Here is a 27,484-nt window from a genome sequence, read left to right as displayed (position 1 = left end):
TGCCAGCCTTGCAATGCCTCATGGGACTTGTAGTTTGGCAACAGTTGAAGGGCCGCTAGCTTGACACCCGTGCTCTACATTATCAAACTCAGCAAATATATGGTGCTTCTGGCTAACGCTACGAGGGACCCTGTGGGTTGCATGTGCTCTATATACTTATCTAACTGAGCATTTATCATCTCAAAAAAAAACTTTGGGATTTTGGATGAAGTGAGGAACAGTAAAGCTGACCATATAAGGACTGAAATTCAGCCACTTCAGCAGGGACCTGTCAAATTTTGATCCGTGTGTGGCCAGCTCTGCACACCAGAAGTCAATCTATCTGTCATAGAGTGGCCACATTCACTCTTCCAGTGTAATTAGAAGGCATTACGTAAACAACCTTGGATGGCAGCATTGTCAATCAGCAGAATGTTAGATGTACTAGTAGATTTAGATGGACTTTACCTAAGTAACTAACACTTATGAAGCAGTTACAGCAATAGTTGGCTCCTTTTGGAACAAAGGTTTTACTTAAATGAGAAAAAGCACACAATTGTAGGCAATCCCCAGCAATGTTAAATGCCACCTTTGCTAGAAAACGTAGTCTGTTACAGCAGGACTAAACCCTATTAAGCATGTGTACACCCCTGGCCGCTGCCTCAGCAACAAAAGGCGGAGGGGTTGAAGGGCAGTAAAAATGCTGCTGAACTGCAACACCCCAATCACAAGTGTAAACAAGGCCTTACATTGGTGTGTTTAACCACTAGCCTACAGGGCACTTATACCCCCTTCCTGCCCAGGCCAATTTTCAGCTTTCAGCGCTGTCACACTTTGAATGACAATTGCGCGGTCATGCAACACTGTACTCATATGAAATTTTTATCATTTTTTTGAGACAGATAGAGCTTTGTTTTGGTGGTAAATAATCACCTCTGGGATTTTTATTTTTTCTTAAACAAACCAAAAACCACTGAAAATTTTGAAAAAAAAAAAAAAGTTTTTTCTTAGTTTTTGTTATACAATTTTGTAAATAAGTGATTTTTCTCCTTCACTGATGTGCAGTAATGAGGCTGCAGTGATGGGCACTGATAGGCTGCACTGATGGACACTGATAGGTGGCACTGATGGGTACTGATGAGGAGGCACTGGTAGGTTGCACTGATGGGCACTGAAAGGCAGCACTGATACATGACACTGATATATGGCACTGATAGGCAGCACCGACTGGCACTGAAAGGCGGCACTGACTGGCACTGTTAGGCAGCACTGACTGGCACTGCTAGGCGGCACTGACTGGCACTGATAGGCGGCATTGATGCGCACTGATAGGCAACACTGACTGGCACTGATAGGAGGCACTGATTGGCATTGATAGGTGGCACTGACTGGCACTGATGAGTGACATTGAAAGGCAGCTCAGATGGGCACTGATATGTGGCATTGATGTGGCACTGATAGGCACTGGCACGTGGCACGTGGCACTAATGAGCACTGACTGCTGGCACTGATGGACACTGACAGGTGGCACTTCTTGGGCCACACTGATCATCAGGGCACACTGATCATCAGTGCCCTGATAATCAGTGTACATGTCCACTCTGCGGAAAGCCGATTACCGGCTCTCCTCTCGAGCTGTCAGCGTAACAGCTCAAGAGGAGAGAGATGCCGATAACCGGCATTTCCGTGTTTACAATTGGACACAGCTGATCACACGACCGAGCCGACATCTTCTGCTCTTTCCGTGATCTGCTGTGTCCGAGGGACACAGTGCACCGGTGATCGCCGCGCTGCGCGCTCCCTGAGCCGCACATGCACGGTTAGAATGGAAGGACATCATATGATGTCCTATCAGAACGAGAGAACCACCTTGCGCCCGTCATTGTACTATATGGCGGGCGGAAGGTGGTTAATTCCTCCTTAAAGCGAATTGAAAAACATCAGGCTTTCTGGCTGGTTCAGTAGGTAATAAAAATCTTATGGGGGGACCTAGAAAAACAGACTGCTGTGTTAATGCTACTAACAGACTGTATAATACTGTATATGTGATTTTTTAATTTTGTTTTACAACAGTTTTATATCGTTTTTGAGATATAACAAAGGAAAGAACATATTATGTGTAGCCAGGTGCCGACTATATCATATGCCTTTCAGGGACATTTACAGATGAGACTATGGTTACACCTTTTCCCCCTAGTGCCCAGTACTGGGGCTGCTACATCACGTCCTGTTAGCAGAGTGGATCCAGTTCTTCTGACAGCAGATAATCTTGGGACCTGTAGTCCTATAGCCAATATATCCTGTATTCCTGAGTTCTGATTGAACTACAACTACCAGAGAGCTGTCAAAAGAGGGGGATACTGGGATACAGCAAGGGACTGTCTCTCTGTCTCTCGGCATGGGATTCAGAGTTGAACACGGGCAGACTGTCATTCTCCTACAGAGACAGGTTGTGGGCCATCTGCTGTGGGACTTTGCATATCAGTTCAGTGTAGCGGTGGCGCTGATCTGCATTGGGACTGTCACTGTCCAGTCCTCACATTGCTGCTCACTGCGCTGACAGGCTGTCAGGAGGTAACTCTGCACATCCCTGCAAACAGTCAAGAGCCTGTGCAAGAACTGTGTAAATTTCGAGGAGGCTATGTAATTGATGGGATTGGTGAGCGGGTGGATGCTCCATCTCCTTCTGTCATCACTCTAGAGATACTGCATGTAGACACCTTCAGAGATAAAATGGGGAAACACAAAGTAGCATTGTTGTTAATTTTGTTTTATTTATTTGCAGGTCAGAAGGACAAGCTTCAATCTGTATATGATGTCAGTTAATCATTTTACAAAGCCTGATATATACAATAAATGTATACTTCTCTGCCTATACAGTATGTGACAGTATTACATAACTACAAAGAACAGGGATGTGAACTCCCACGCATTAGTGCTACTAAGCTAAAACATAACTTATATTATTCTTGTTAAAATGTGACTGACTGTATATGTACTCAGAAGATCCCAAAAGACTCTCAACATCCTAAGATTGCTGTATCTGGGATAAAGGGCTTTTTATTCTATGGTCAAGATAGGTATATATCTACACATAATGCCCACTGGGCTGAGATAACAATATTACAGACATATACAGGGGCTTCACAACTGCGCCCTAATTTTAGTGAAAGAAGGCTTTATGCACATGCACGTCATACGGTGACTCACTACAACACTTTTTTAAAAATAGTTTTTAGCACCCCTGACAAAGCTCTTTCCTAGGAGCGAAACATGTTGCTTTGGGTTTTTTTGTGTTGGTTTAGCATATGTTTATTGAGGGTGTCACCGATTCCTATATTACACTCAGTAAGGCTAGGTTCACATATGAGCGGGAGGTGCGGTTGCGGATCCACATGAAAATCCGTGCAGCCGCACCACCCGCACAGAGGAATGTGGACCCGTGGCGGGTGCCATTAGTTCTAATGACACACCGCCAGCACTGGAAAATGCAACCGTACTGGGAACCGAGGTTCCCGTGCGGGCTGCGTTTTTGGAAGAAGTGCAGGGACTTCTTCCCTGTGTGTCACGGGGCACGGGAATCCATTTAAAGGAATGAGCTCTCGTGCCCACGCAAAATGCGGCCAGCACGGCTGCATATATGTGAACCAGGGGTTAGTGGGCTCCTTTGATCTCCTAGGGATAATAAGCACAGAGTGACTGAAGATAAGCTGACACTACATCTGATACATAAGCCGCTACCAGTTAAATGTTTTCACTTTACTGCAAGTTCAATATTTGTGGCATGTTCAGCTAATGATTGTTGTCTGATGTTACTTATAATGCTGATCCTGCAGCTGGGTTAAAGCAGACATCTACTGACCCTTTAAAGTTGAAGTTTACGTATGTTTTTTTTTGCATAGCTACATTGGACCAGTGTAAGTATGTATGGTCAATTCCTGTGGCAGTGGAGAATCACCAGGCAAAGATCTAGGTGGGTGTTGGGGTGGGCTGTGCCCACTCCAGATTTTAGTTGTGCACCTCCAAATCTCTTAGAGTGCATCCATTAATCCATATAACTTTCACACAAAGCAATCAATATACACTTATTGGAATTTTTTTTTACCAAAAACATGGAGCAGAATACATTTTGACCTAAATTTATAACTAACTTTGAGTTTACTATATATTTTTTATAGCTGAAAGTAAAAAATATAATTTTTCTTCAAAATTTTTGGTCTTTTTTTGTTTATAGCATGACAAATAAAAAGAGCACAGGTGATCAAATACCACCGAAAGAAAGCTCTATTTGTGTGAAAAAAGGACGTAAATTTCGTTTGGGTGCAGCATTGCATGACTGTGCAATTATCAGTTGAATTAGTGCAGCGCCGAGTAGCAAAAAGAGGCCTGGTCATTAAGGGGGGTAAATCCTCAGGAGGGCAAGTGGTTAAACAAGCTGAAGTTGGAAGCTAATTGGCACAGCTGCATCAGATTTTGCACTCTCCAGTTTTAGTAAATCAACCCCATTATGTTCTATAAATCATGACTTTTGCTGGCCATAGATGGGACGTTTGTCGGCCGATAAACGAAAAATCGGTTGTTGCTTCCACCAATGCCAATGAAAAACATCAGTTTTTCGTAGATTTTCCAGCATGACCGATAAAAAGAAACGAGAAGAACCACGAAAATCGGCCGACGACATTGCCCCACTAACAGTGTGAATATTGGCCGATTATTCGTTCGGCTGACAATTCGGCCGATAAACGTCCCGTCTATGGCCTGCATAAGATATGGACACACCAACAGCAGCAAAGCCTGCCACTGTAGGATAGTGAAGCCAATTGGTTCACTATGAGTAGAGATGTTTTTGATATTAAATGCCATTGATATTGGTGGCTACATGTTAATGAACATCAGTACAGACTGAAAAATAATGTCTTTATTCTTACGGGTTCAGATAAAGTTTACGTTTTGATCTAGGCATTCATATCAAGCAAAATTGCAGATATGACTTCTCATCTTTTATTTTCTGTCTCCTGCTGAGCTGCAACTTCAGCCAGTTCAAATTTTCTGTCTGATTTCTTCAAAGTGGTCTACATAGATCTTCAAACACAGAAAAAGCTATATCAAAGAATGCATTCCCAGCATCCCATGTATGCTTGAAGCACCCAACCTCCAGCGGGAACAAGCGGTTTCCAGGTAAGGCCTGGTTCACACCAATGCGTTTTTTAGTGCTTTTTGCAGAAACACAAAACAGTCCATTTAACATGGTTTCCTATTGGACATGTTCACATCTATGCTTTTTGTGCTGCTACATTTTTGGAAAGGGTCAGGGACTTTTTTTAAAGCAAAAAGCAGCATTTTTGCTGCAATAGAGTTAATTTTGCATTTATATTCTGCCCAACAACAAAAACAATTCCCCTTAGACAAAAAAAAAGTTAAGAAAATGCAAAATGCAGCAAAAACATGGCAAAAATGCGTGTGCAAAAACACACTGCAAAAAGCATTGGAAAATGGGTAAAAAACACAGTGTATTGGTGGTGAGCCCATATAAAAGAAACATAAAAGAAGAAGTTGTTTTGGGCCTACTATCTGCTAAGAATGGCTTGATCAGATATGAGGAGCAACAGAACAGTTGATTTTTATTATATCACAATGTTGCCCTTTATCCTTTAACTGTAACCTATACAAATCAATGTAATGGTTCCCATAAAACTTAGCCGTGTGCTACAGCATAGCAGCTCCTCGGTAATCTTATCACAGATGTACACATGTACAGCTGTTGGGGTGTCCATTAAACCATCTTTGTGTCTTTTGTTACCTTGTACAGCACCCACGTAAAAAAAAAAAAAATCTGCAGAACAAATGACTGAAGATAAGCTGACACTACATCTGATACATAAGCCGCTACCAGTTAAATGTTTTCACTTTACTGCAAGTTCAATATTTGTGGCATGTTCAGCTAATGATTGTTGTCTGATGTTACTTATAATGCTGATCCTGCAGCTGGGTTAAAGCAGACATCTACTGACCCTTTAAAGTTGAAGTTTAGGTATGGCTTTTTTTGCATAGCTACATTGGACCAGTGTAAGTATGTATGGTCAATTCCTGTGGCAGTGGAGAATCACCAGGCTCAGATCTAGGTGGGTGTTGGGGTGGGCTGTGCCCACTCCAGATTTTAGTTGTGCACCTCCAAATCTCTTAGAGTGCTTCCATTAATCCATGAGACTTTATGGGGACAGTTGACAAAGAGAAGACTCTGAGAGGAGCATTTGATGTGAGTGGGCACTCTGATAATTGAAAAAGATGTAAGAGGGCACTCTGATGGGGACATTTGATGTAAGGAGGCACTCTAATGGGGACAGTTAATGTAAGGGGGCACTCTGAGGAGGGGTAATAGATGTAGGGGGAACTCTGATGAGGACAGTTTATGTAAAGGGGCACTATGATGGGGACAAATGATATGAGAGAACCCTTATAAAAACCCTGATGTAAGGGGGAACTCTGTGGATTTCCACAGATTTCCAATGTAAGGAGGGTCTCTGATAGGAACACCAGGGTGCACAGGTTCTGTTTAATCATCTTGATCTATTGACAGTCTGATACACACTAGCATTCCCTGTTCACTCCTGAACCACCGCTGCACTACCTTTCAGACGTTACTTCTGGGTTGTCTGGGTTCAGTGTTACAGAAGCATGCCGAGTGAACAGGGAATACTATTGACATTATGCCCCCTAATTTTTTACTGCACCCCCAGATCAGATAGGCTAGATCTGGCCCTGAGAATCACAGTAATTGTCATGGCCAGTGGTGAACCAAGCATATCTGACACTCAAGGTCAATTATTTTTCAACACCCCATGTGGACACACACACATACATACAGTATGTATGCACAGTAAAAAAGAAATGAAGGAATAAAGTGGCATGTGGCTCCAAATTGTGGGTGTGATCAAATAAAACTAACATTGGAAAGGGCTTAGAGGGCCACAAGAAAAATGAAAACCTGAGCCGACTCACAGTGCACTTTTAGGAGTGGTAACACACAGGACACGGCACAGAATACAACCAAAGATTACCCCCTCCTACCAGTACAAATACCCCATAAGCCCATATCCCCCACAGTAAAGACCTCAGCCAACAGCCCCAATGTCACTCCTGTAATGGTCGTGTGCATTGGGCACATGAAAAGTTGTATGTGGTGGTCAAGGAGGAGCCTCTAGTAGTTCCGAACTGCTGCGCTCAGGCTGATAGAGACAGGACTGCAGTGCAGTGCTGTGCTGTTAATATCATAAGTACTGCACTAACTTAAACTCAACACGGGGGGCCTCTGCAAAGAGACCACTGCTTCTACACATAGCTCAAGGGTCCCACTCTGCAGCATCCTGGAAGGGGACAGGCTTTACTACTGAAGCTGCGGCTGCATTCTAAAGAAAATGATCAGTAAGACTTCTTACACCTCTTTTTTTGTTGCACCTGTATTGTTATAAGCTGATTTAACCACTTGCCCTCCAGAGGATTTACCCCCCTGTGACGGAAGCGTAGGCAGGACAGAACACACGCGGAGGATGATAAACACAGAAAGTTTTATTGATATATGGGAGACACTCAATCAGGGTAGGAAGGTAGCGTCCGGGTACCCTAAAAAGGGGAAGAGAGGGGCGGAGCCCAAAACTAGTGTAATCCGGCCAACGATAGGGCGATTTGGGTAGCGATGGCCCGAGCAAGTATTAATCCAAGCGGGCAAGTCCGGCAAGGGTAATAGGGAGGTTCCGGGGGCAATCCAGGCATAAAAGGTATGAGTGTTCGACGGGGCTGCCCGGACAGGGAAATAGGGGCATTCAATGGGGCCAGTCCAGGCAGGGTAATAGAGGGATTCACGGACAGTCCAAGCAGGGAAAATAGGGAGATTCACGGACAGTCCAGGCAGGGGGAATAGGGGCACTCACAGTTTAGGCAGGAGTCACCTCTGGCATGCACAGCGGATAGCGGGCGAACGTCCTCCTTGGCACACAGTGGTTAGCGGGTAAAGAACTTCTTGGCACACAGCGGGTAACAGGCAGAGCACTTCTTGGAACACACAGCGGATAGCAGGCAAAGGTACTCCTTGGCACACAGCGAGTAGCGGGCAGAGTACTTCTTGGCACACAGTGGGTAACAGACAGAGTACTTCTTGGCACACAGCGGGTAATAGGCAGAGTACTCCTGGACACACACAGCAGGCAGCAGGTAACGGTACTCCTTGGCACACAGCGGGTAACTGGCAGAGTACTCCTGGGCACACACAGCAGGCAGCAGGTAATGATACTCCTTGGCACACAGCGGGTAACTGGCAGAGTACTTCTGGGCACACACAGCAGACAGCAGGTAGCGGTACTCTGTGGCGCACAGCAGGTAACTGGCAGAGCACTTCTGGGCACACACAGCAGGCGGCAGGTAGCGGTACTCCGTGGCACACAGCGGGTAACTGGCAGAGTACTTCTGGGCACACACAGCAGGCGGCAGGTAGCGGTACTCCGTGGCACACAGTGGGTAACTGGCAGACTACTTCTGGGCACACACAGCAGGCAGCAGATAGCGGAAGGTAACCTTAGCCACAGGGATCAGCAGAGTGCTCAGCAGGGTCTGGCTGTGGGGGTCTGGCCTCAGCGTAGACCTCCCAGCAGCGACTCACAGCGTGACCAGGGACCAACAACACGGGCTGGGTCCCGCTGCGGCCTTCTTAAGCCAGAGCAGGACGCTTCGGCAACGAGGCACGCCACTCTCACTCTGGCCGCGCTTCAGGGAGCACGGCCTTTGTCTCCAGCGGGCGCAAAGTGCGGGAAGCCTTGTGCCCGCGCTGCACCCGCCGGGGGGGGGGGTGGTCGCACGGAGACACCCTGGCGGCCTGCTCCGGGGATTCCCAGTGGGGTGTCCGACTCCTCGGCGGCTTCACAGAGGAGAGGTGCTACCCGCACCACAGGGGGCGTTTCCTCCTGTCCTGCACAGGCTGATGCAGGACGTGAGGAATCTGAAAGGGGGAGGGAAGGGTTGATAAAAGGCGAGTGAGGGGGGAGGAAGGGATGAGCAAGGGGGACCGTCACACCCCCTTTCCTGACCAGGCCTTTTTTTGTGTTACGGCGCTGTATTACTTTAACTGACAATTGCACGGTCATACAATGCTGAACCCAAATGCAATTTCCGTAATTTTTTCCCCACAAATAGAGATTTCTTTCAGTAGTATTTGAACGCCAGTGTTTTTTATTTTTTGCGCTATTAAAAAAAAGGCCAACAATTTTGAGAAAACAGTATTTTTGACTTTTTGCTATTAAACATGTCTAGTAAAAAAATGTAAAAAATCTAATTTCGTCATAAATTTAAGCCAAAATGTATTCTGCTACATGTCTTTGCTAAAAAAAAAACCCAATACATGTAAACTGGTATACGTGAAAGTTATAACGTATACAAATGGTGGTAGAAATACAGTATTCAGATTTTTTTAAACATTTTTACTAGTAATGGCGGTGATCAGCGACTTATAGCAGGACTGCAGGACTGTGGCAGGCATTCTGACACTGAGGGGAACTGACTTGGTGTCGCGGACATCCCCAGTGACACCAATACAGTGATCAGTGGTAATAAAAAGCATTGACACTGTACTAATGACACTGGGCAGGAAGGGGATAACATGTGGGGCAATCAAAGGGTTGACTGTTTGCCATTTTACATACTGGGCTGCAGGGGCGGACTGACCATTTGGAAACTCGGGCACTGCCCGAGGGCCCGGGGTCAGTAGGGGGCCCCATGAGATGCCCCTGGTACCTTTTTCATAGGCTTTTTTGAGTTTGGGCAAGGACACAGGGGCCCCATGATCCCCTATTGCCCGGGGGCCCCATGAGTTGTCAGCCCGCCCCTGCTGGGCTGTGTTTGTGCTTCACTGCAAACACACTGCTTTGCATGACTGTGCTTATCACAGCCATGCAAAGCAGTGTGCAGGAGTTGACAGGGGAGAGAACTGTTTTGTTTACAACAGTTCTCCCCCCCTTCGGAGATGCTCAGCAATCACTGGGCACGGGAGAGTAATTACCGGCCGAGACCCGGTGTTTGACAGTCGAGGCCGTGAACGGTGGCCTCATATACATGATTTTGCGCACCCATGCTGCCCCGTAGCAGTACTTATGCTATAGTGCGGACGAGAAGCAGTTAAAATGTAAGATCAATTTGGCTTTAAGAACCCATTTACATTTTTTGTGTACTGTGACACGCATTAACCTGCATTGTGTTAAGGCAGCCCATTAAAATGGATGCGTTGCCAAAGCACCCCAACATGCCACAAATCAGATATGACCCCTTTTCTTGCCGTATGGATGCAGTGCACTGCAACACAGGTGGATTGCCTTTCAAAATGAATGGCACTGCAACACAGTATCACAATTACAACACGTCAGCGTGCATGTCACAACACATTAGCTATGACATGTTAGTATATATGAACCCTAAATAATGAAAAATCAAACACAATAAAATCAGTTATTTACAAAACTAAGGCTTCTGGAATGAATACCATGAGAAAAATGTAAGAAAAATGGTACTTTGATAAGATATATGCAGGAATACAATTATGTTGACCTGTAAAAACATTTAAAAAAGCACATAAGATATTCATTCAGAACTGAGGCTTTAGATAGCAAAATTCCATCTTCTCTAATATTATGGAACATAGTTATTACACATTGCGATGTAAAGATCCTCTGGATTAAAGGGTCATCTAATTTTCATTCGTGTGCCTTTCCTCCCTGCATCAGCCGCATGTCTAGGTGTGTTTGGACAGCTATGTCAAAGCCACAACAGAACGGTTTTGCATATCTGCCCTGTCCATTGATTCTACATAAAAGCAGTCCATCTCCAGTCGTTTGCGGCGGCCTTAAATAAAACTCTGGATTGCAGGCAAGGTGTGCTTCGATTACTCAAAGTGCTGTTTAATAGAAAGTAAAGAGAATTAAAAAAAATATATTAAACAGTGGCAGTCCGGCTTTCCCTGCAACCCCTGCCAAAGGCTCCATTTTGAAGTTTTGTCTCGTATTAACATTTAAATTGAAGTTGTCTTTTCCAGTGGCCTGTGCAGGAGAAGGAGAGAAAGAAAAAAGACGGGGCATCTGCATATAAATAGAAATGAGTTAAAAAGAAAAGGGAAAAAAGCATCCTCAAAGGAGAATCTTTTTATTAACTCCTTAAAAGACAACTCCACGTGAACAGTTGTAGCCTGTGTATAGGAACTGCTTCATGGGAAAGAAGGTCTGTAAAACAGCATGTAGGATCTTTTGATCCTTTCATCTCTGCTGTGCTGTATGGCTGCATATTGTAAGAAAAGAGACAGCACTTTCTATAGTCTGTGGTTGGGCCTGACATATGTCACTGCTCTGCCTCCTCCTATCTGCTTTTTAAAAATCACACCCACCCTAGGATCCCTCTCTTCTAAGCAAGCCCCATCCACATCCCACATCCCATTCCACATCATCTTATCCTGTTTTTTGCCCCCACTCTATCTAGCCCTCAAAGCAGAACTAAACTCTCTCAGCAAACATTAACTATTTTATTATGTTTACTTTTTTATATTTAATTTTAATTTCTTCAGTTGCTTCCTGGTTTCTGGCCTAGGCCAAAATGATGTCTTTCATCTGGAGGAGCGGAGGAGGTGCTTTCTCAGCTAAGCACACCCTCTTGCCTGCATACCTGAGCTAAGGGTAGATGGATTCCAGGATGTAAATGCTACATGAATCATCTGCCCTAACTCAAGATGGCCATGGTTAGAAATGCTAAGTGATTTCTCAAAAAATAAAGCATGGAGACATGGATGGATGGGTGAGTTTGATTTGAATAATAAAACTGTGTTTTAATTTTGTGGTGCTCAGATATAGTTTAGTTCTACTTTAATATGGTGGCTGCACTATTTTTCTTTTTTTCAGGCTTTTTTCATTTTTTTTTACCTGGTGATCCTGCCAGTAACCCACTTCCTGTCCTAGTGTGACAATGCATAATCACTGTGCTGTATTTATTAAAGGGCAGTGCTGTCACCCTAGGGTGGGACTACAGAACACCTGCCCCTCTCCTCTACTTCATAACATAGGCAAGAGGTGACCCTCAGTAAATGCTTAATGGCCCCTGCTCAGGCTAACAAAGTCAGATGAATTGCGTGAATAGTGAGTGTGTAGGCTGGGGAACGGTTCATACAGCCCCCAAGTATGCTGTACAATAGAAGATGAAAGGATGAGGACTGGAATTCCATGGTGGATAACATATGTAAGAGCTCCATATCCCTTTCGGTCTGTGAGACAGCCCTCAAGGTATTAACCAGATGGTATTATACCCCATCCAGACTACATGTCTTGTATCCAAACATGTCTAACCTATGTTTTCGTGGCTACGGCCTTGCAGGTACTCTGGTGCATACATGTTGGACCTGTCTTTGGTGTAGCGTAGGATCTTTTTGGTGGCTTCTGCAATGGCAGGGGCTCCGATGCATCTGACTGCAGTCCTGCCTACTGGGAGCCCATATCCCAGGAGTTCAGACTGAGGTTATGAGGCTACTCCACCCCATTTGTATATCCACCCTATGGGCTATTGCCCTCCACTGGAAGTCCCTCACAGTACTATTGGCTTCTGTTCTGCATAGGATTGATGCTGTGATGCTCATGGAAAGAATTCATTACACTTTACTGGACAAGATGCACTTATTTGATAGAAAATGGGAAATTTGGAAGACTCATAGGCATTTAATACATGATTAAGAAACACCCATGTTTTGATTGATTGAGTTACTCTGTCAGTAGCTGAATAATTCTGTATACCTTTCTATTCATATTGCCCATGTACTTGTGTACATGGGCAATATGTGTAGTTTTTTTCTCTTTCTTTCTTCTTTTTCTTTTACCTTACATGATTGTACTTTCTGACATGCACATTTCAGTTGTGCCTTGTTTCTGTTTTTATGTATTGTTTGAAGCTGTAATGCTTTCTTGAAAAATAAAATCGTTTGTAAACAAAAAGAATAGAAGATGGAAGAGACAGTGTGACCGCCGCACGCCTCGTCCAACCCGAGTGGTTAGCAGGTAAAAGCAGCCTCAGCTCTATTCATCCAAGCCAAGGCTGCTTTTACCTGTTAACCTCTCGGGCCATGCGAGGTGTGTGGTGGTCCAGCTATCTCTTCCTATTTCTATATAGGCAAGCGGTGTTCTGCAGCACATATAGATTGCTAGGAACAATGTAACTGATAAGGGTGTAGTGCAGGCAGAGAGGACAGCAGGTTATCAGCTCAGTAGGTTTTTGGCAGGATCAGCGGGTATTTTTTTAACACCTATTGAACTCATATAAAACTTTCAATGGGATATTTAGCAGACCGAAAAGGAGCAATACAAACAGATGTTTATTGGTAGGGCTTGCATACACTTTAATAGCACTTGTAGTCTACTGCAGGATCCATTTTCTCTGCTACGAATTGATGTTTTAATTAGGCTTATCACTCTACAAATTAGCTACCCATGAAGGTTTACTTGTCATTTGTCACTTCCAGGTAAATTGTCGAGTGGTTTTTCAAGTGTGATTATTGTTTTTTTTTTTTTTTCTTACAGCAGTAATCATTCATACTACCCTGTTTAGGTGATATTCCTTTTTCTGTCAATCAAGGCTCAGGAGCCAATGAAATCAAGCAATCATTTTGGAGGGAATTTACATTCTATTCTGAATAAGCCTAAATTTTGCTCTATTATTGCATCATTTGGCAAAAAGTTTTTTTTCTCATGTAACTTTTTTTATTTGTTTTTCATTACTGTTTTTATATAGAGATTTTTGAATTTTCCTTATAGTGGTTATCTGATTAGGTGATATTCCTTTTTCTGTCAATCAAGGTTCAGGAGCCAATGAAATCAAGCAATCATTTTGGAGGAAATCTACATTCTATTCTGAGTAAGTCTAAATTTTGCTCTATTATTGCAACATTTGGCAAAAAGTTTTTTTTACCTCATGTAGCTTTTTTGTTTTTCATTACTGTTTTTATAGAGATTTTTGATCTATCCTTATAGTGGTCATCTGAATGTCAAGGAATGTGATTATTATCCCTGTCTAATGACTGCTAACACATTCTTATTTAGATTTAAAGATGGGGTAATAGGTTTACTAAGGTCAGACCTGACCCAAAAGCTGGCACTGAAGCGTTTTCCTGAAACAGCAGGGAAACACAAGCAGACGATAGGTACCAAAGATGCCCACTGGTGATCTCATCTCTATGATCTCTATGATCTTTTTGAACTTCCCATTCCAAAACCATAGACATTTACAAAGAATTGGACTACTCTTTGTAGTTAGAAGAGCTTCCACTCTTCTGGGAAGGCTTTCCACAAGTTTTTTTATTGTGTCTGTGTGTCTTCAGTACATTTTGCTAAATGAGCATTTATTGAATAGGAAGACCCAGCTCACAATCTGTGTTCCAAATTTTCCCAGTGGAGTTTATAGTTTATCCATCCAGTAAGCCTGTTAACATACACTATATGATCACAAATGTGAACATAATACCTATGTAAGCTTGTTGGGCATCCCACTCCAAAACCATGGCCATTAATATGGATTTATGAGAGTCTTCACTCTTCTGGGAAGATTTTCCACAAGATAGCGGAGTGTCTCTGTGGGAATTTGTGCCCAATTAGTCAGAAAAGAATTTGTGAGGTCAGGTACTGATGTTGGATAAAAAGATCTAGCTCACAATTTGTGTTTCAATTCATCCCAATAGTGTTCAGTAGAGTTGAGGTCTAGGCTCTATGCACGACACTCAAGTTCCTCCACGCCAAACTCATTAAACCATGTCTTTATGGAGCTAGCTTTGTACACAAGGACACAGTCATGCTGGAGCAGAAAAGAGACTTCCCCAAACCATTACTACAAGACTGGAAGCACACAAAAAATGTATAAAATGTATTTGTATGCTGTAGTATCAACAGTACCCTTCAGTGGAAACAGCTGAACTCAATCATTTGGAGGAGTGTCCACATTGTTTTTGGTATATAGTGTAATCATTAAACTATTATTCATGCTGCAGCAAAAGTTAAAATACCCATTTGCGCTCTTTAAGAATGCCGCAGTTTCAGACCACTGGTCAACACTGAGCACAACCATCTGGGTTTGCAGTGGCCTGACAATCTCTCTGCTCAGTGCTTCACTCAACAGAGCTGCTCATGATCACTGATGAGTGGAGCATTGTGCAGTGGGCATGTCAGGCTAATGCAGACCCTGACCATTGTGCTTGTTGATACTGCTAGCTAGAACAGATCCTTGTATACTACTGTCTAAACAACATGTCCTCTTTAGACTACTGTGTGCAACGTCTAAACAACATGTCTTCTTTAGACTACTGTGTGCAACGTCTAAACAACATGTCTTCTTTAGACTACTGTGTCCATAGGGTGACAACACTGCAGTGATTTTACTGCAGAAAGAACAGCATTGTCACCCTATTACAGGAAGTTGAAAATCAATGGATACACTGGCAGGATCAATGAGCAATACAATTATGTCACTGGGGAAATTAATAAAAACAAAATTTGCTGTTTTAATGCTATTGACAGACTGCATGATATGTAATTTTTTGCTTTTGCCTATAGTTCCACTTCAAATGGAAAGGGACAAAGTTGATGATTATTCACTTTTTTCCATTTCATAAAAGCAGCACATATCTAAAACTATAAAGGAATTTTAACATAGTTTCCTAGTGTTCTACATCATTGTCATTTCACATGTGACAAAAATACCAGCTACATGTAGGGATTTTGGTCCAGTTGAAACCAGTCTGTCTGAACTCTGCACCCCAGTTAGAGGTTAGAATAAAAGCAGACTTTCAGGGTACAAAATGTACAGAACTTCCCAGCAATTTTTCTTCTTTTTCTGGTGCAGATCTGGCTAACAGGGGTCTAGAGCAGTGAAATGAATAGGGCTCAGCTTGATTCTATTTAGCGATAAACAGACACGCTGTGTTAATTAAGGGAATTGCATTTTGCCAGCAAAAAGGAGCCCAGCGTGACGCTTGTCCCGCTGATCAAAGACCAAACTTCCTGATGGAATCTTAAAATGCATTAGGCATGAAATTGCATTTTTTTCCTTTTGTGAGAAGGGGAATGAGGCCAATGGCAAGAAAACATAGAGGGGAGAGATAGGGGACTGGCAATGGAGGTGGAAAAAGACAAGGACAACTTGAGTTAGAGGGAAGATCGATAAACCAGAGAAGTATAAATGCAGAGTTTATGCTGAGGGTAAGTAAAACATTCAGTAAAAAATGTAAAAATACAGCTAAAGTTAAAAGATAAAAATTAATAGCTCACTAAATGATAAAACAACAAAATCAGAGATTTCACCTGCAGTACTTTTTTGCCATTATATGTCCTCAGTCTTATAGCTTGTATCAATAAATTGTTACCTCTGAGCCAAGGTCATACTGGACTCACCCTCAGCCTTGACTGAACAGTGAAAGGAGAAGCCGCACAGTGGTGACTTCACCTCTTTGTTTTTCAGCTCTCTCCTACGATAAGCATGCTGCTTGAACTTACTGGCTTCTTGTGCTGATTCTCCCACTACCAATCTGAAGTCTGCTACATACAGGGACTACAAGAGGCTCATCAAATTTAGGTGTTTATACTACTTGTAATTAAAAATAGAAAGCTAACTGCATTAATTTGTGTCTTTTAAGCTTATATGAGGTTTTAGTGATTTGGTTTACGTACAGTGTACATTTATAGATTAGGTTAGGGAGGGTGGGCGTTGAATACGAAAGCTGGATATGTGGATTTAATCCAACTGATGAGCAGTCCCCGCAAAAAGAGGGTTAGAAGCTGCAATTAATTGTATGAAAAATAAAATGCCTTTTTGTTTCTTTAAATGCTTCTCATATATTCCACACTTACTACTAAAGCCAAACTAACACTTGCTGTCAGAAAAGAATCACATGGAAAAATTCCTTACAATTCTTGGTACAGTGTATTCGAAGCTACAGAAAAAATCAAACACATCCCCCCTATCAGCTCTACTGCCAAAACCAAAACTCTAAGTTACTATCAGTAGCAATTAAAAGTTACTGAGTAGGTTGCCTTCCCATCCTGAATTTCTCCTTCCTTTTAAAGTGGTTCTAAAGCCTAAACCTTTTAGGGATTAGTATCACCCCCTCACCCCCCCAATACTTACCTGAGCCCTTACTTGATCCATTGCTGTGCCCTTCTGCAGTGGTTCTCCCCTCTTCTAGCCGCTCTCAAAGGCTTTGCTGAGCACAGCGGGATCCATTTGGGTGGGGGCAGAGTCGCACTGTTTGTCTATGGATGCAGGCAGAGTGACTCAGGAATGGGCCTGCAGATGTGCCAAAATCGGAAGTGACTTCATATGGTGGCACACCAAGAAAAAGAGGAGTGCCAGTGATGGACTCAAATAGAGGAGGATCGGGACCACTCTGTTCTTTTCTGTTGCATAGAGCAGGTTAGTATAACATATTTCTTATAAAAAAAAATACTGTATATATATATATATATATATTGTATTTATACTTTAAAAAAACTTTAAACTGTCAGCAGTCCGAGGAAGGACACTATTGTGACTGATGCCGACAGACAGTTCAGACTGGCCAGCAAAAGTTTAGGGACAAAGTGAAGGGGTATTTGTCACTCTCTGAAACTGAGTGCCACCATAGTTCAAACCTCAAGGGACATATTTTAATGGTGTCATCTGGGCACAGTAAAGGGAAATAAGCAATAATGTAAAATAAAAAGTCTCCTTTGCCGTTTCCCTGTTCCCCATCACCCCAGAGCTACCCTTGCACACTTTAAAAACTGTAGACATATGGGTGTCTGTGGTCTGGTTGAGTGGCGTCATGAACCCCCTTCTTTCCCTAAATGCTTTAAGGGTTGATGCTCTTTGAAATATTCTACTGTGGGTCCAGGGTGGCCTGGTGGCATCCCCCAGGGTCCTTGACACCTTGGGCTCATAGGAAGTGGGTTGAATGAAAATGGGTGGCAGGCAAGGGAGTCTGTGGAGGAAATCGTGGGAGAGGAGGTGAGTATTGCAGCGGAATAAATTTTATTGTAACAATGCGTGTTCTATCATTTAAAAAAAATTTTAAGAGACTCTGTCAACAACTTAAATGATTGCAGGCGAAATCACAGAGAGAGTAAATATTTTAAATGCTTACTTTCAGTGTTATTCCTTTCCAATAATTATTTTTAAATAAAAATAATTAATGGAAAGGAATAATACTGCAAGTAAGCATTTAAAATTACAACATGCCTCTGAACTTACTGGAAGATATGACTACTAGACAAATAGTTAATTCCCTAGCACAGCCCCCTCCCTCATTACATGTCATAGCCTTCTCATCTTTTGGGAGTGTCAAATTACTGTCTGTACTGGGCCAGCTCCTCTCCTTCATATATAACCTTTTTTGTAGCTGCTGGGGGAGGAGTATAGGAGAATACTACAGAGCAGGGGTTTCAAAACTTTCTAAACTGGGGGCCAGTTTACGGTCCTTCAGACTTAAGGGGGCCAGACTATGGCCATTGGAAGTAGAAAAGGTCCTAGCATTAGCGGTAAAGACAATGTCCCATCTTTGGTGTCAGTGGAAGGAATTATGCCCCATTGTTGGGTGTCAGTGGAAGGAATTGTGCCCCATCATTGGTGTCAGTGGGAGGAATTGTTCCCCATCAGTGGTGTCAGTGGGAGGAATTGTTCCCCATCAGTGGTGTCAGTGGGAGGAATTGTGCCCCAAGGGCCAGATAAAAGCAAGCAAGGGGCTGTATCTGGCCCCCGGGCCACAGTTTGGAGGCCACTGCTATAGAGTGTTACTTGAGTGACAGCTCCAAGTCTGCTGGGGCTGCTGCCATTGCATCCAAGATGACTCCCAAAAGCAGTCTCAGGGGTTTTAAATATCTACAAAAGGGAGGCTTTTACATGTAATTAAAAAGCATATAATCTTATTTGAAGATTTTTATTGAAATGAATGGTCTGGTGATGAGGGGACTTTAAGAACATTGGAGTTGGGATTTAAAAGCTCTACTTTTGTGAACTGTAATCTACAACACAGAATATATACGATTTGTCAGATAACAAAAGTGTATCATCCGCTGTCTGTACATTCCTGCTGCTTTAACTAGATACAGAGTGGAGCGCCAGAGAGAGCAGAGGCCACCGCTGCACAAACTGTGAAGTCGCTTGTGAATATTTTACATCCATCTATATTGCATGAAGCGCAGGAGGAAGAATAGTTACCTAATGTACTGAACACAGGCTGGGATTTCAAAGAGGGCTTCTACTGCATGCCGATGTATGGTGAGCCTGCAAGTTTTATTATGCCTCGCCAACCTTAAAGCCAACCTGTCAGCCCTATTAATCTTTTAAAAACCCTGCCTAAGAGCATACACCACAAGGTGCCCTATGTTACCTCTTTTTCTACATGGAAAAGCCTTGTGATAATCCCCCCAATCTGGTTTCACTTTCTTACTAAAGGATCAACTTTTTCAACTTCAGGCCTACTGCTGAGAAGAAGGAATGCTCACGCACAGGTGCTAATGTCTTACAATTCTTCCACACTTGTTTCATGGTTAGAGGCACGAGAACCTAATAACCAGGAATGTTTTATTACCCATGAAACAACATAAATTAGCATAACATGTCACATATATAACCCTTCAGTCATTATATAGCCAACCTCAGTTTTCTCTCCCCCAGTGATCAGATTGCAAACATTGAAACTTTGTAGCAAGTCAGAGGTTGGGAGGCGGCAGTAGGGATGATCTGTGTCAGACATTTGTGAACACAGCCAAGAACTGCACAGGCACTAGGAGTTACATGATTGTCCTATGAGCTGGCACCTTGGTCCAGGAAGTAGATGGTGATACTGGATGATGCCTGAACAAAGGTGGCTCCATCCTTCTAGAGAAAAGCAGATGAATCCCTTGCCAAAGGGAGTACTGTGAAATCTGTGAGAGGTAATAAATACCTGTTTTACACTTACACATACATACAAAAACAGAAAAATCAACAGAAGGGAAAAAATGTACAGTCAGTAGGATGTGTGCCTTGTGCCGATTCCTCTTTCTGCCTAGCTGCTCCATTCATAAAAGTAGTACTACAGCTTCAATGAGTGAAACAGAATCCAAGAATGGAGGACAGGTGAATGATTGATAGATCCACCCCCTCCCGTCATAGATCCCGTTTCATTCATAGAAGCTGTAGTAAGGATCACCTGGGCAGAAAGGGAGGGAATAATCAGGCTCTCTTGATGAGAACCTGTGACAGCCAATTATTTGTATTAACTCAACCACACTGAAAGAGAAAGATGGCGGTGGTTGGGAAATCATGGATTGAGGAAGATTTCTACTAAGAGAAGAGGAATTAGTTTAACAACACAATTAGGCTTTAACATGCATGCATTTACCATAAATAAATATTTCTGATGATAGGTCCACTTTGATATTTAAAATACTCCAATTGCATCCAGCAGGTGACATGTTTCACAAAACAACACTTGCGTTAGGTTGGCAATACATTATACAATTTTCTTATATGGTTTTGGTAAATATAAAGGAAAATTGTATAAGATGAGGTCAAACCTAAACACTTTGAATTTGTATGCAATAAGCCATACCCTTGCATTACATAGTTGAAGGTAAATCTAAAGGAAATTGATCATAAAAATTGTATAATGTATGGCCAGCTTTATGTATCTCGAAAAAACTGCTATACTGTGAAGGAGCAGAAGGGATAAAATTATACACACAGCTGAGTCAGGAGGGGATTCACACCCAACTGCAATTCCCCTAATAAAGCAGAGGCCATCTTTTTTATTTTTATAAAATAAAGCTAGTATTATAACTAAAATGATTAACACCAGCTAGTAAACTTTTTAAAAATACATTGACCAAACCCCATTATACTTCCTTCCTAAAATGAATATACTGAATAATATATACATTATATATAGCATGCCACGCTAAATGTCCATGATGGAAAGAAAGGCAATGGCTTCAGGAATTAAATGAAAAGGTTTTAAATGGCCATTTATGTCTGAAAAATGTATTATATGAATTCTGTAGAAACTCAGTGGGGGAAAGCAATCACTGGTACCAAATATTGATATGAAATGTTACAGGAGATGCAGTGAAAGCACTTACTGATTGTAGAATTAGCACTGCCAGTCTGAAATATGTGGAGTTCTCGACTGACCAGCTGGGCATAAATATAGTACTAGACTGATATTGTTATAGACCAATGAGACACACATGGCAGATCTTAACAATCTCAGTGAAGACCATTCTAATTCCTCATGGCTAAATACTGCCACGGTGTGCACCGCCTGTGCTTTGTATCCACATTTATCAAAAGATTTCTATAGGTACAGTATAACCCAAATGTTACTCCAAAATCTTCATGTCTCCCTCTCAATCAGGGGTCCCTCTCAATCACAATCTACCAGTAAATCATGGGCAGCTGAGGTGCTCCTTCCTCATATGCCCAATGTACTATACACTGTAAACCACTGACCCCTATACTCTGCTCTGCATATTACTTATCCTAGAACTCAGTAAAGCCAGAATGGAACCCAGCCCTGTTGGCCAAACAGAATCTCAGCTTAGTCAGGAAGGCCAGTACTCAGCCCAGCCAGCCAGGCAAGAACTCAAACCAGTCAGCCAGGCCAGAATTCAGACCAGTCAGCCAGGCCAGAATTCAGACCAGTCAGCCAGGCTAGAAATCAGAGAAGACTGCCAGGCCAGAACTAAGACCAGTCAGTCAGGCTAGAAATCAGACCAGACTGCCAGGCCAGAACTAAGATCAGTCAGCCAGGCCAGAACTCAGACCAGTCAGCCAGGCTAGACCTCAGACCAGTCAGCCAGGCTAGACCTCAGACCAGTCAGCCAGGCTAGACCTCAGACCAGTCAGCCAGGCTAGACCTCAGACCACTCAGCCAGGCTAGAAATCAGACCAGTTAGCCAGGCCAGAATTCAGACAGCCAGGCCAGAATTCAGACCAGTCAGCCAGGCTAGAACTCAGACCAGTCAGCCAGGCTAGAAATCAGACCAGTCAGCCAGGCTAGATCTCAGACCAGTCAGCCAGGCCAGAACTCAGACCAGTCAACCAGGCCAGATCTCAGACCAGTCAGCCAGGCCAGAACTCAATCAACAGAATAGGTATGCCAAAAATTGAGGCAAGCCTCATCATATCAGCCAGTGGCCAATCACTCTTCAGACATTGTGAATGAAAGTGAATGCCAAGTTTCTCAATGAAGCTAAGTTATAAGATAGGATAAGGTTATATATATGGTTTTACAGTGAAATATGTTCCATTATATTTTTCAAAATTTTCTTCATACCATCTTTACGTTTTATAGGTGCCTTGATCTTTGATCTCGTCCATATTGCTCAGGTAGATCTCTACCTCTCAAAGATAGCCTTCCCCTGCTCTAGATCATGTCCAAGCATTATTTTTTCTGTTACCTTGTTCTTGTGGTGAGGAACAGAGTTTATTGCTTCCTGCTATGCCATTAAAAGGCATGTAAAATTCTTGCAAAGACAGCTGCTGGGAGCACCGTTCCTAATGATAAAGTAAAGGCACTCCCACAGAACTACATCTCTCGAGCACTTTCTCTAAACACAGTGCTGGCAGGCTCTTTGGGGTCAAGGCAGCAGCATTGTTTTTTCTGGGAAGAAAACCAATGAATCATCGATACCAACTGTCCTGGATTTGATGGGACAGTCCTGCATCTTGGACCTCAGTTCTGATGATGATATGTCCTGGGCGATGTCCCAGGATTACAGTGTCACCCATCTTTGAGTTACAACACATGAAAACACACTGGGTGGACCTGAGTTATGATATGGGAAGGGCTGTTTCCCAGGGGCCAAGACTAAAATGTTGGTAAGTATGATATGTGCATCTGGAGAGGAGCAGGGATAAGTAGAGTTTTGCAGTCCAGCAGGCAGGCTGACAGTACTGTTTGGGATTTCAGTGTAGCAAAGGCAGACCAAACAGAAAGTTAGGATCTCACTGGATTTATGGCAGATTAACAGATATTTTTCTATACATGCAGCATGTTTAAAGGGATAAAGCATAGCAAAGGGTTCATGTTATACAGATATGATACATTTCTTTTAATTTATTTATTTGAAATTTTTGCAGATACACGTTTTAAAAGGTTAATTCACCTTCACATGTGCCAAAAGATCATAGGTATTGCAGTCTTTTTCAGTACATTAATATGCAGAGGTGTAGCTTGAAGCTTGTGGGCCCCAATGCAAAAGTTGACCTGGGGCCCCCACTACCATCTTGCACTTCCACTGCGTGCCAAGATACTCCAAGTGGCTAGTGAGTTATCTCAGATCTTTATTTACATGTTGAGAGGGTAATTCAAAAGATTTCGGAAAAAACTGTCTACATTTTGACATACTTCTCTGTCAGTAGGGCAGTGGACAGTGGATGGTGTCAGTCAGTAGAACAATGGACAATGTCAGTACGGCAGTGGTCTGCGTCAGTAGGACAGAGGATGAGATCACTCCTTCCTTTTGTAAAAGCTTGCTTACTTTTCAAGCTGCTTAATCCATTGCCCTCCCCTCTCTGTCCAGCTAATAGCAAGACATTCCAGGAGTTGGATGCATTGCCCAGGAAACTCACAATGAGCCCCGGTAGCTCGCGTGGCTTCATTTCCTATCCATGTATGCACATCCTGCTCTCTCTTGCAGCTCAGTATCCTGACCAAGAGAGCTGATTGCGCCTACATGGGTAAGAAACTAAGTCATTATAGAAGTAGAAGTTTACATTAGGAAATGCATAGCGGTTTTGCACATTTATATTATTTATCTTGATCAGCACTAAAACTGCAAAAGGATATTTTTTACTTTATTGGGGGGGGCTAGGTAAATACGTATATGAAATATTGCATATGGATACAGTATCTTGCATTCTTAATTCCACCAGCATCTGGTGCTTTAGGCTGCTTTTCAAGTTGTCCTGTTTCTCTTTACTTGGTGTTATAAAAAGCTTTTTTTTAACAGACCTCAGTAGTTCAAGCTGAAATTTACACACATACTCCATATACCTCTGTCCGAAGGTTTCAACAAGAGACAGCCTTCCTGAAAAGGGATAACTTGTGCTGAGCCCTCTCAAAAAAATTCAAAGAGCTCCAGAAATCCTATGTATTTATTATTATTTATTTCAGGTACTTATATAGTGCTGTCAATTTTACACGCTACATCAGTCCCTAACCCTCAAGGGGTGTACAATCTAAGGTCCTTAAACTCACATTCATACATACACATACTAGGGCCAATTTACCTACCAGCACTGTCTTTGGAGTGTGGGTGGAAACTGGAGGAAACCCAAGCAAGCACAGGGAGAACATGCAAACTCCAGGCAGGTGGTGCCGTGGTTGAGATTTGAACCAACAACCCTAGTACTGTGAGGCAGAAGTGCTAACCATTTAGCCACTGTGCTTCCAAATGTTCTTGTAAATCAAAGTTTTCCACATGATTTTTAAAGGTATGTTTGTATTTTTAATGGGTGGATACACTTACTATGGAATAAATAGTAGGAAGTACTATATGAGGAATATATGGGGAGGGGGGGGGAAATTGGTGGCACATAATTCTTTTTAAACATATTGTCTTCTACTGCTTCCCTATGATGCAGGCTCTGGCCCTACATAAATAATGTGATTATATAAAAATAAATGTTTTTAACCTATTATTATTCCGTAAACAACACTAAACTCTGATCAGCATATGTTTATGGGACACAAAGGGCTGTCTTTGACACTGCAGATGGAAAAAAATGACTTAGTAGCCCCATTTTGCAAGCTGATGAAAGCTAAACAGTTACAGCACAGAGAAAGGTAACCTAACATTTTTTTATTTATAATGTTTTTTATTTATAACTTTATCACTTTTTAATAGCAGTACACAGACTCACGGGCCTCTTTATTGGGTACACTTGTTCAATTGCTTGGTAACACAAATTGTTAATCAGCCAATCACATGGCAGCAACTCAATGCATTTAGGCATCTAGACGTGGTGAAGATGACTTACTGAAGTTCAAACCAAGCACCAGAATGGGGAAGAAAGGGGATTTAAGCAATTTTGAATGTGGCATGGTTGTTGGTGCTAGACTGGCTGGTCTGAGTATTTCAAAAACTGCTGATCTACTGGGACTTTAACACACAACCATTTCTAAGGTTTATAGAGAATGGTCTGAAAAAGAGGAAATATCCGGCAGATGTGTGTATGAAAATGCCTTGCTGATGTCAGAGGTCAGAGGAGAATGGGCAGACTGGTTCGAGATGATAGAAAGGCAATAGTAATTCATGTCAATATGGACCAAAATCTCAGAACTGTTTCCAACACCTTGTTGAATCTATGCCACAAAGAATGATGGCAGTTCTGAACGCAAAAGGGGGTCCAACCCAGTACTAGTAAGGTGTACCTAATAAAGTGGCCAGTGAGTGTTTAAGTCAATGATACAGCTTTGACCAAACATCTTTTGAATGAATTGCAGTCAGTCCCCATAGAAAACTTTTATCCTTTGCATGCTATTGTGCAAGATAGAATTGATAACTTACATGGTCCAAAGTTTTTTAGCCATCTGTCTGTCACAGCCACCTATACGACCAAAACAGACTCCCCTATAAATGAGTGAATTCAGGTGTTCCCAGTGAAGAGTACTCTAAATGTTATCGTATATGAAAACATCTTACACAATTGTATTCTTCCAACCTTGTGGTAATGGTTTGGTGAAGGCCTGTTTCTGTTCCAGCATGACTGTGCTCCTGTGCACAAAGCCAACATTATAAAGACATGTTTGGATAAGTATGATGTGGAGGAACTTGAGTGGCCTGAAGAAGAAATGGAATGCCAAGTGTGAGCCAGGTCTTTACATCCAACATTTGTACCTGACCTCACAAATGATCTTTGGTGAATGGCCACAAATTTCCCCAAACACACCTCAAAATCTTGTGGAACGTCCTCCCATTAGAGTGGAAGGCTATTACAGTCACCAAGGCAAAGGATAACTTAATCTTAATGCCCATAGTTTTGAAGTGGGATATCCAACAAACTCCTATGGGTGTCCACAAGCATTGGACCACATACAGTTGCAAGAAAAAGTATGTGAACCCCTTGGGATTACGTGGAGTATTGCATGAATTGGGCATAAAATGTGCTCTGAACGTCATCTAAGTCACAACAATAGAAGAACACAGTCTGCTGAACATAATACTACACAAACATTAGATGTTGCCATGGTTTAATGGCACATAACATGTAAACATTCACAGTGCAGGGAGGAAAAAGTATGTGAACCTTTGGACTTAATAACTGGTTGACCCTCCTTTGGCAGCAATAACCTCAACCAAACATTTCCTGTAGTTGCAGATCAGACCTGCACAACGATCTGGAGTAATTTTGGACCACTCCTCTTCACAAAACTGTTTCAGTGTAGCAATATTCTTGGGATGTCTGGTGTGAATCGCTCTCTCAAGGTCATTCCACAGCATTTCAATCGGGTTGAGGTCAGGACTCTGACTGAGCCATTTCAGAAGGCGTATTCTGTGCTGTTGCAGCCATTGTTTTGTTGAATTACTTGTATGCTTTTGGTCATTGTCCTGTTGCATCACCCATCCTCTGCGGAGCATCAGTTGGCGACAGATGGTCGTACGTTTTCCTGCAAAATGTCTTGATAAACTCTGGAATTCATTTTCCCATCAATGACAACAATCCGTCCAGCCCCTGAGGCAGCAAAGCAGCCCAAAACCATGATGCTCCTTCCGCCATGTTTTACAGTGGGGATGAGGTTTTGATGTTGGTGTGCTGTGCCTTTTTTTCTCCACACATAGTGTTGTGTGTTCTTCCCAAACAACTCAATCTTGGTTTCATCTGTCCACAGTATATTTTGCCAGTAGTGCTGTGGAACATCCAGGTGCTCTTTTGCAAACTTCAAACGTGCTGCAATATTCTTTTTGGACAGCAATGGCTTCCTCCATGGTGTCCTCCCATGTACTCCATTCTTGTTTAATGTTTTCCTTATTGTAGATGTGTCAACAAAAATGTTAGCATGTGCCAGAGATTTCTGTAGGTCTTTAGCTGACACTCTGGGATTCTTCTTTACCTCATGCAGCATTCTGCGCTGTGCTCTTGCAGTCATTTTTACAGGACGACCACACCTAGGGAGAGTAGCAACAGTGCTAAACTTTCTCCATTTGTAGACAGTCTGTCTTACCGTGGACACATGAACATCAAGGCTTTTGGAGATACTTTTGTAACCCTTTCCAGCTTCATGCAAGTCAACAATTCTTGATCGTAGGTCTTCTGAGAGCTCTTTTCTGCGAGGCATGGTTCACATCAGACAGTGCTTCTTGAAACCAGTAAACCCAAAACAGGTGTGTGTTTTTTAAGGGCAGGACAGCTGTCAGCAACACTTCCAATATCATCACACTGATTGGAGTCAAGGTTGGCTCACTCCTGGCTCCAATTAGCTCTGGGAGAA

At 42.7% G+C, this 27,484-nt stretch overlaps 1 protein-coding gene and 1 long non-coding RNA gene across 2 annotated transcripts in view; one reads left to right on the top strand and one right to left on the bottom strand.

Moving 5' to 3' along the window:
• Positions 1-27,484, bottom strand: part of TMEM178B (transmembrane protein 178B) — a 406,020-nt gene that overhangs the window by 30,581 nt on the left and 347,955 nt on the right. The window lies entirely within an intron of this gene.
• Positions 11,429-16,642, top strand: LOC149459727 (uncharacterized). The gene is made up of 3 exons (XR_016313222.1): positions 11,429-11,799; positions 13,842-13,899; positions 16,492-16,642. It is a non-coding gene; the product is annotated as an uncharacterized LOC149459727 (long non-coding RNA).

This window comes from Staurois parvus, unplaced genomic scaffold, assembly GCF_062004578.1.
Source record: "Staurois parvus isolate SC_StPar_1 unplaced genomic scaffold, SC_StPar_1.0 ptg000249l, whole genome shotgun sequence".
Classification (NCBI taxonomy): domain Eukaryota; kingdom Metazoa; phylum Chordata; class Amphibia; order Anura; family Ranidae; genus Staurois; species Staurois parvus.
This window is presented reverse-complemented; position numbering and strand designations above follow the sequence as displayed.